The sequence below is a fragment of the Tribolium castaneum genome, chromosome 11 (assembly GCF_031307605.1).
Source record: "Tribolium castaneum strain GA2 chromosome 11, icTriCast1.1, whole genome shotgun sequence".
NCBI classification, from domain to species: Eukaryota; Metazoa; Arthropoda; class Insecta; order Coleoptera; family Tenebrionidae; genus Tribolium; species Tribolium castaneum.
Window position 1 is genome coordinate 437,501 of NC_087404.1, and position 10,000 is coordinate 447,500.

Consider the following 10,000-nt stretch of genomic DNA (forward strand, 5'->3'; position numbering starts at 1 on the left):
CCGCGACCCTCCTACTCGTCAGGGCTTCATGGCCGGTTAATTAAATAACCGACCGCACATGCCGCTGACGGCCGAGTATAAGCACGACGCTTCAGCGCCATCCATTTTCAGGGCTAGTAACTTCGGCAGGTGAGTTGTTACACACTCCTTGGCGGATTCCGACTTCCATGGCCACCGTCCTGATGTCTTAAGTTACCAACGCCTTTCATGGTATCCCATAAGCGTCGATTTAGGCGCTTTAACTCGGCGTTTGGTTCATCCCACAGCGCCAGTTCTGCTTACCAAAAATGGCCCACTTGGCACTCTGATTCGAGTCTCGCGGCTTCATATAAAGTTCGAGCAAGCCGGAGATCTCACCCATTTAAAGTTTGAGAATAGGTTGAGGCCGTTTCGACCCCAATGCCTCTAATCATTCGCTTTACCGGATGAAACTCGTAAGCGACGAGCGCCAGCTATCCTGAGGGAAACTTCGGAGGGAACCAGCTACTAGATGGTTCGATTAGTCTTTCGCCCCTATACCCAGTTCCGACGATCGATTTGCACGTCAGAATCGCTACGGACCTCCATCAGGGTTTCCCCTGACTTCGTCCTGACCAGGCATAGTTCACCATCTTTCGGGTCCCAGCGTGTACGCTCTTGGTGCGCCTCTTCTCGCAATGAGAATGAGACGCCCCGGGAGTGCGGGGCGACAGCCGTAACGGCCGCCCATCTTCCCTTAGTCCGTGCAAGACGAACTTTCACTTTCATTGCGCCTTTAGGTTTAGTCATGTCCCAATGACTCGCGCACATGCTAGACTCCTTGGTCCGTGTTTCAAGACGGGTCCTGAAAGTACCCAAAGCTATAGCGTCGCAGATCGGCGTTTCAACCGAGTCTGTCCGAGAACTCATTGGCGAACAGCCATTCGTAGACAGAACCGACACCAGGTGCGATTACCGTCATAAACGAACGCGCTTGCCAATGGTCGGACGCTAACTGTGTAGCGGCCCGGCGCCATATGCATACCTTCGAGCGAGTCGACCGGGAAACACCGCGGGTTCGTCCGAAACGGCGAACCGTTCGAACGGGCTCCACCGCGGGCCTTAGATCGACACCCAAAGGATCGCGACGTCCTACTGGGGGAGAAGTGCACGCGTTCGACTTCGGTTCGCATAAACAAAAGGCGCGAACGACGCGTACGCCGTTCGTCGCACGATCATTTAGCGCCGCTATCGAGTCACGCTGAATCTCCCCTTTCGACCTTTCGGGTTTCTCAGGTTTACCCCTGAACGGTTTCACGTACTATTGAACTCTCTCTTCAAAGTTCTTTTCAACTTTCCCTCACGGTACTTGTTCGCTATCGGTCTCGTGGTCATATTTAGCCTTAGATGGAGTTTACCACCCACTTAGGGCTGCACTCTCAAGCAACCCGACTCTGAGGAGAGATCCTCCCGTTATCGGCAACGGTCACTACGGGCCTGGCACCCTCTATGGGCTGTGGCCCCGTTCAAGATGGACTTGGACGCGTCGCACAATCTCGGGATGACGGATCCTCCCTAACACCACATTTCCCGGCGTCCGGTTTCGGCCGCGGGATTCAGTGCTGGGCTTTTTCCTGTTCGCTCGCCGCTACTAAGGAAATCCTAGTTAGTTTCTTTTCCTCCGCTTAATAATATGCTTAAATTCAGCGGGTAGTCTCACCTGCTCTGAGGTCGCAAATATAAATTTGCCTTTATTTTGTCAGACGATAATTACACGTATTCCGTTTATATGGCTGCCTCCAAACAATTTCAAACATCGATCTGACGTCGTTGCGAGAATGTTGTTGTTGTTAATTATAGTGCATAAAATATGCATATAAACAACTTTAACGTCTCGGACACGACGATCGCTTCGTTCGAAATTTAAGCGTTGTGGCTGCTTTTTAATATCGGACGTGCTACGTCTAAACCAACTTGTACCAACAAACTAATAAGAATGTCAGCCGCTATTGCGTTTTAGGATGCCGCGTTATTTTTTATATTGTTTTTATTGTTGTCTACGTTGCATAATATTTTATTATGACAACCGACAATCAATTAACAATTATAGTAACGCGTCATATTTGCACCCAACACGCTCCGACGTAATTGTCTACACAACATTGTGCGCTGTGTTTAAGACAAAAACCGAGCAGTCTTTGAAATTGACACGACCCTCAGCCAGGAGTGGTCCGGGAACAGTATATCCGAGGACCGCAATGTGCGTTCGAAATGTCGATGTTCATGTGTCCTGCAGTTCACAAGTTGACGCGCAATTAGCTGCGTTCTTCATCGACCCACGAGCCAAGTGATCCACCGTTCAGGGTAATCTTTTCAAACAAATTTAAAATATTATTACATAACGCACCGTTCCACATCGAAATCGTTTCATCATCACACAACAACAAAAATAACTACTTAAGGTTATTACAATTGTGATGTATATGTGAGAAACGGACCAATCGAAAGAAACGTTCGGCGTTATATTTTATAATATTTTATTTAATTAAAGTGGCATTTGTTTCTACTTATCGAAAAGAGTATGCAGTTATAGTTTAAGTTTACATAAAGAATAACCCGATGATATTAACGTTTTATAAATACGTATATATATCTATTAGGTTTTTTTTCTCTATCAACTTTGTCTATAAAACTCTGCTCCTTTTGCGATAAGCATTATGTATATTTATTAAATAGAAAATATGTCGAAAAACCAGACGTTTTCTTCAAACAAACGCCACAGCTACAAACTTAATCACAACAATATTTACCAAACAATACAATTGTAGGGTGTTTTGTGTGATACGTCGTTTGGTGGGCATTCTAAGAACGTCCGTCGACATAAAAACGAATCAAAAGAAAAGCACCAGGCAGTGCAAAACGTTCCTTCGTCAGTCGGGCGTATATCATTTAAAACCCACAGAATCTAAAAAAGTTAATAAACTTTTTTATTTAGATTCCTACGGTTCGTCGCGTCGTTAAAGTAAATTATTACTTCGACGCATGCGGAACCCAGGTACCCGAAAACCGTAAGCCTAAGCGTTTTTTTCCAAACATCACTCACTATCGATAAAGTAAATTGATTTTATGTATTTATAAATGTGCGTTTGTATGTATAGTAGTATAGTAGTAGTATATTTTGTTATTGGTTGTTTCGAGCTTTTTATTGTTATAAAACGTTTTTGTAGTCTTGTACATAAAGTACAGACGAATAGACAGCCCCTTTTATTTATTAATAAACTCCAACCATTTACAAATTAAATTACAACTACAACATCTCTTTTACACATTAATTATACACCATCTTTATTTTCTTTTTTCCGAAGCGAATACGATGAAGAAAATACGCAAAGACTGGCTTACAAAACCGTAAGCCTAAGCGTTTATTTTTCAAACATCACTCACCATCGGTTAAGTAAAATGATGGTATGTATAAATGTGTATTTGTATGTACAGTAGCGTATTAATTTTGTTGTTGGTTGTTTCGAGTTTATTTATTATTATGGTTTGTTTGTATAAAGTTTTAGTCTTGTACATAAAGTACAGACGAATAGACAGCCCCTTTTATTTATTAATAAACTCCAACCATTTACAAATTAAATTACAACTACAACATCTCTTTTACATATTAATTATACACCATCTTTATTTTCTTTTTTCCGAAGCGAATACGATGAAGAAAATACGCAAAGACTGGCTTACAAAACCGTAAGCCTAAGCGTTTATTTTTCAAACATCACTCACCATCGGTTAAGTAAAATGATGGTATGTATAAATGTGTATTTGTATGTACAGTAGCGTATTAATTTTGTTGTTGGTTGTTTCGAGTTTATTTATTATTATGGTTTGTATGTATAAAGTTTTAGTCGTGTACATAAAGTACGATCGTATTGGCAGACACCATTATTATTCATTCATTCATTCTTGTTTGTTATTATAAATAACTCCAACCATATACAAATACTACAACAACAACAACAACATCTCTTGCACATTAATTATACACCACCACTGTGTATTAGTACTTTTTTTCGAAGCGAATACGATGATGGAAATACGCTAAGACCGGCACTGCGAAAGCAATAATAAAACGTTAGCACATAACCATCTTTCGACAATATTGATTCGTGTTAATGTTCGAAAAAATTCTTTGAAAACGTCGTTTACGGCACGTTTACAATCGATTTATAAAATAAATCGAAAAACGTAACAACAGATCCGCTTAATGCAAGACGACCCGTTGTTGCTTTTCCGTTCGACGCATAATAAAGAATTTTGTATGAGAATTGATCATCATACGAATAGTGTATGTATGTGTGTTTTTTGTTGATCAGCACAGACAAAATGTGTGTGTATGTGTGACAACTAAACAACAACATTTACACGTTAATGATCCTTCCGCAGGTTCACCTACGGAAACCTTGTTACGACTTTTACTTCCTCTAAATGATCAAGTTTGGTCATCTTCCCAGCAACATCGGCAACGTCGAAACGCCACCGCGCACCGGTCCGAAGACCTCACTAAATCATTCAATCGGTAGTAGCGACGGGCGGTGTGTACAAAGGGCAGGGACGTAATCAACGCGAGCTTATGACTCGCGCTTACTGGGAATTCCTCGTTCATGGGGAACAATTGCAAGCCCCAATCCCTAGCACGAAGGAGGTTCAGCGGGTTACCCGGACCGCTCGGTCAGGGAGGACACGCTGATTCCTTCAGTGTAGCGCGCGTGCGGCCCAGAACATCTAAGGGCATCACAGACCTGTTATTGCTCAATCTCGTGCGGCTAGAAGCCGCCTGTCCCTCTAAGAAGAATTGTTTGTACGCCGACAGTAAAAACCGCACATAGAGACCGGGCGAACCCGGCTCCAGCCGGCATTTGGGATGTCGAAATACGCCTATTTAGCAGGCTAGAGTCTCGTTCGTTATCGGAATTAACCAGACAAATCGCTCCACCAACTAAGAACGGCCATGCACCACCACCCACCGAATCAAGAAAGAGCTCTCAATCTGTCAATCCTTCCGGTGTCCGGGCCTGGTGAGGTTTCCCGTGTTGAGTCAAATTAAGCCGCAGGCTCCACTCCTGGTGGTGCCCTTCCGTCAATTCCTTTAAGTTTCAGCTTTGCAACCATACTTCCCCCGGAACCCAAAAGCTTTGGTTTCCCGGAAGCTGCCCGCCGAGTCATCGGAGGAACGTCGGCGGATCGCTAGCTGGCATCGTTTATGGTTAGAACTAGGGCGGTATCTGATCGCCTTCGAACCTCTAACTTTCGTTCTTGATCAATGAAAGCGTTTTTGGCAAATGCTTTCGCTTCTGTCCGTCTTGCGACGATCCAAGAATTTCACCTCTAACGTCGCAATACGAATGCCCCCATCCGTTCCTATTAATCATTACCTCGGGGTTCCGAAAACCAACAAAATAGAACCGAGGTCCTATTCCATTATTCCATGCACACAGTATTCAGGCGAAGTTTTAGCCTGCTTTAAGCACTCTAATTTGTTCAAAGTAAACGTGCCGGCCCACCTCGACACTCAATGAAGAGCACCGCGGCGGGATTGAGTTGGGCCGCCCTCTCGAGCTAAGCCCACCGGCAGGACGTCCCGCGAAACGCCAGTTAACACCGCGAACGATGAACCGGCGGCGCGGGACACAAATTCGACTACGAGCTTTTTAACCGCAACAACTTTAATATACGCTATTGGAGCTGGAATTACCGCGGCTGCTGGCACCAGACTTGCCCTCCAATTGATCCTCGTTAAAGGGTTTAGAGTGTACTCATTCCGATTACGGGGCCTCGGATGAGTCCCGTATCGTTATTTTTCGTCACTACCTCCCCGTGCCGGGAGTGGGTAATTTGCGCGCCTGCTGCCTTCCTTGGATGTGGTAGCCGTTTCTCAGGCTCCCTCTCCGGAATCGAACCCTGATTCCCCGTTACCCGTTACAACCATGGTAGGCGCAGAACCTACCATCGACAGTTGATAAGGCAGACATTTGAAAGATGCGTCGCCGGTGCGAGACCGTGCGATCAGCGTAAAGTTATTCAGATTCACCAAGTTGTACGATGACGGCGAAACCGCCACCGATTGGTTTTGATCTAATAAAAGCGCTCCTTCCGTCTCCGGTCGGAGCTCTGTTTGCATGTATTAGCTCTAGAATTACCACAGTTATCCAAGTAAATGTGGGTACGATCTAAGGAACCATAACTGATTTAATGAGCCTTTCGCGGTTTCACCTTAATTTGGCTTGTACTGAGACATGCATGGCTTAATCTTTGAGACAAGCATATGACTACTGGCAGGATCAACCAGGGAACTGTGTTTTTGTGTTTTTTGAGACAGACGAGAGAATAAAATACTCATCATCATCGTTTATAAAGATGAAGAATATGCGCGTTTGTGCGAAACAATCTAACATATAAGAAAGTAACGCCACGCTGTTTCTTCTTTTCTTCGTACGATATAGAGATAAATGTATCGTCATCATCGTCGTCGTAGTCGTTAAACACCACAACACATATATCGGTCAATAAAGGCATAATAATAATATTTATAATATTATTTTTTACCTTTGCCGATTTAAAAGTTCAAACATTCTCTTCACTCTTCGCAAGATTGAATGCGACGTGAATTTATGAAATTCTTTCGAATCCATAAACGTTACGAATATTATATAAATATTCTCGCTCGGATATTAGAGAGTTGACGCATTTATTATTTTTGTTTGTTTAAATCACAAACATTTGTTAGTTCAACAAAGTTTGATTGCATAAGGACCGCCAACGTAAGAGAATACGTTTTGCCGCATCCGCAATCTCGCTGTGGGGAACTGGGCGAGCCACAAAATCACAAAATAAAGCAATCTCGCAAGCAAAGCCCTATTCGAATTCGATAGCGGAAATGTGCGATAAACGTCGATAAATTGGAAGCAAATGCAGAACGTATACATAATCGGTCGTTTTGTCGTCGTCATTTATGATAAACTTCGACTAAACCGTTACACCGTTCATATCGCCTCACTCAACGCATCGACACACACCACTACCATATGTATACCAGCGCGACACCGATCGAGGCAGCCGCTCGGTATTGGATGTGCGCACCGCTCCACTGACATAGCTCCACAGGCGACGTCTACCGAAGCGCACAGCTCTATAACTATAAGGCATACACACAAAAGGGAGAAAATATTTTAAATATTGATAATATTAAAAAGTCATATTTTATATTTAAACCATTATAAAATTTAATTATAAAAACGTTTGTTTTAAAAAAAATAATTAATTAATAAAAACAAAATTATTTTAAGCGCCGTACTTCGTAAACGTCGTACTTCGTTCGTCGTATGTGCAAAGTCAAATGAATGCTGTAGTTAGTCGCAGTTGGAACGTCTGAATGTCGTACAACGTAACAATAATTTTGAGTGCCCTAATGTGTAGACGTCGTACTTCGCGAACGTCGCACTTCGTAAACGACGTACTTCGTGAACGTCGCACTTCGTAAACGACGTACTTCGTAAACGTCGCACTTCGTAAACGACGTACTTCGTGAACGTCGTACCTCGTAAAGGTTATGCAATATTAATACACATTTGGTGTATTGCAAGTTGCATTTTAATAAATATTATGCATTTTTATGTTTTAATTTAATATCTAGGCCAAAATACTATGTTTATTTAATTGTTAAATGTGTACGTTTATTTATAGATACGTAATTTACATAAAAATTTGTTTTTTTTTTTATTATATGCAAACTACAAATAAAACATTTAATATTTTCAAACGTCGTACTTCGTGTAAGTTATGCAATATTGATACAAATTTAGTGTATTGCGGGTCGCAATAATATTAATTTATATTTGAACGTAGTACTTCGTGAAGGTTATGCAACATCAGTACACATTAAGTGTATTGCAGGTTGCATTATTATTAATTTATGTTTTCTCACTTTTTACCTTCATATAAAAAAAAAATTTAATATTTTTGGACGTCGTACTTCGTAACAGTTATGCAATATTGATGCACATCTGTTGTGCTGCGGGTTGCATTTTATAAATTTAATGTATTCTTATGATTTACTTTAATGTCTAGGCAAAAAAACACTTTTGATTAGTTGCTGAATGTTTACATTTATTTACAGATACGTAATTTGCAAAAAAATTTGCTGTTTTTTTATTATATACAACACAAATAAAATTCTTTAATATTCTTGAACGTCGTACTTCGTGTAGGTTATGCAATATTGATACAAATTTAGTGTATTGCGGGTCACAATAATATTAATTTATATTTGAACGTAGTACTTCGTGAAGGTTATGCAAGATCAGTACATATTAAGTGTATTGCAGGTTGCATTATTATTAATTTATGTTTTCTCACTTTTAACCTCAATATAAAAAAAAATTAATATTTTTGGACGTCGTACTTCGTGAAGGTTATGCAATATTAATGCACATCTAGTGTGCTGCGGGTTGCATTTTATAAATTTAATGTATTTTTATGTTTTACTTTAATATCTAGGCAAAAAAAACAATTTTGATTAGTTGCTAAATGTTTACATTTATTTACAGATACGTAATTTGCAAAAAAATTTGCTGTTTTTTCATTATATACAACACAAATAAAATTCTTTAGTATTTTTGAACGTCGTACTTCGTGTAGGTTATGCAATTTTAATACACAATTAGTGTATTGTGGGTTGCATTATTATTATTTATTGTTTACGTTTTACTTCATCACTTTGTGAACGTCGTACTTCGTTTGTACTATGAACGCTGCATTTCGTCGCAGTCGGCAGCACGTGCGAATAAACGTCGTACAAGAAAATCACGATTTTGAGTGCCGTACTTCGCAAACGTCGTACTTCGTCTATACTATGTACAAAGTCAAGTGAACGCTAAACCTCGTCGCAGTCGACAGCGCGTGCAAATAAACGTCGTACAAGAAAATCACGATTTTGAGTGCCGTACTTCGCTAACGTCGTACTTCGTCTGTACTATGTACAAAGTCAAATGAACGCTAAACTTCGTCGCAGTCGACAGCAAGTGCAAATAAACGTCGTACAAGAAAATCATGATTTTGAGTGCCGTACTTCGCAAACGTCGTACTTCGTTTGTACTATGTACAAAGTCAAATGAACGCTAAACTTCGTCGCAGTCGACAGCAAGTGCAAATAAACGTCGTACAAGAAAATCATGATTTTGAGTGCCGTACTTCGCAAACGTCGTACTTCGTCTGTACTATGTACAAAGTCAATTGAACGCTGTACTTCGTCGCAGTCGGAAGCAACTGCAAATAAACGTCTTACAAGAAAATCATGATTTTGAGTGCCGTACTTCGCAAACGTCGTACTTCGTCTGTACTATGTACAAAGTCAATTGAACGCTGTACTTCGTCGCAGTCGGAAGCAACTGCAAATAAACGTCTTACAAGAAAATCATGATTTTGAGTGCCGTACTTCGCAAACGTCGTACTTCGTCTGTACTATGCACAAAGTCAATTGAACGCTGTACTCCGTCGCAGTCGGCAGCACGTGCAAATAAACGTCGTACAAGAAAATCACGATTTTGAGTGCCGTACTTCGAAAACGTCGTACTTCGTCTGTACTATGTACAAAGTCAATTGAACGCTGTACTCCGTCGCAGTCGGCAGAACGTGCAAATAAACGTCGTACATGAAAATCACGATTTTGAGTGCCGTACTTCGCAAACGTCGTACTTCGTCTATACTATGTACAAAGTCAAGTGAACGCTAAACCTCGTCGCAGTCGACAGCGCGTGCAAATAAACGTCGTACAAGAAAATCACGATTTTGAGTGCCGTACTTCGCTAACGTCGTACTTCGTCTGTACTATGTACAAAGTCAAATGAACGCTAAACTTCGTCGCAGTCGACAGCAAGTGCAAATAAACGTCGTACAAGAAAATCATGATTTTGAGTGCCGTACTTCGCAAACGTCGTACTTCGTTTGTACTATGTACAAAGTCAAATGAACGCTAAACTTCGTCGCA

At 41.3% G+C, this 10,000-nt stretch overlaps 3 non-coding genes across 3 annotated transcripts in view; all 3 read right to left on the minus strand.

Moving 5' to 3' along the window:
- The window catches only part of LOC135267368 (large subunit ribosomal RNA), a 4,037-nt gene extending 2,345 nt beyond the window's left edge, over positions 1 to 1,692 (minus strand). The window contains exon 1 of the ribosomal RNA XR_010335798.1: positions 1 to 1,692. This exon is cut by the window's left edge and continues 2,345 nt beyond it. This is a non-coding gene — a ribosomal RNA (large subunit ribosomal RNA).
- A 476-nt stretch (positions 1,693 to 2,168) lies between these two features.
- On the minus strand, positions 2,169 to 2,325 carry LOC135267403 (5.8S ribosomal RNA). Its single transcript, XR_010335822.1, has one exon. It is a non-coding gene; the product is annotated as a 5.8S ribosomal RNA (ribosomal RNA).
- Positions 2,326 to 4,384: 2,059 nt separating this feature from the next.
- Positions 4,385 to 6,307, minus strand: LOC135267394 (small subunit ribosomal RNA). The gene has a single exon (XR_010335814.1). It is a non-coding gene; the product is annotated as a small subunit ribosomal RNA (ribosomal RNA).
- Positions 6,308 to 10,000: the final 3,693 nt, after the last annotated feature.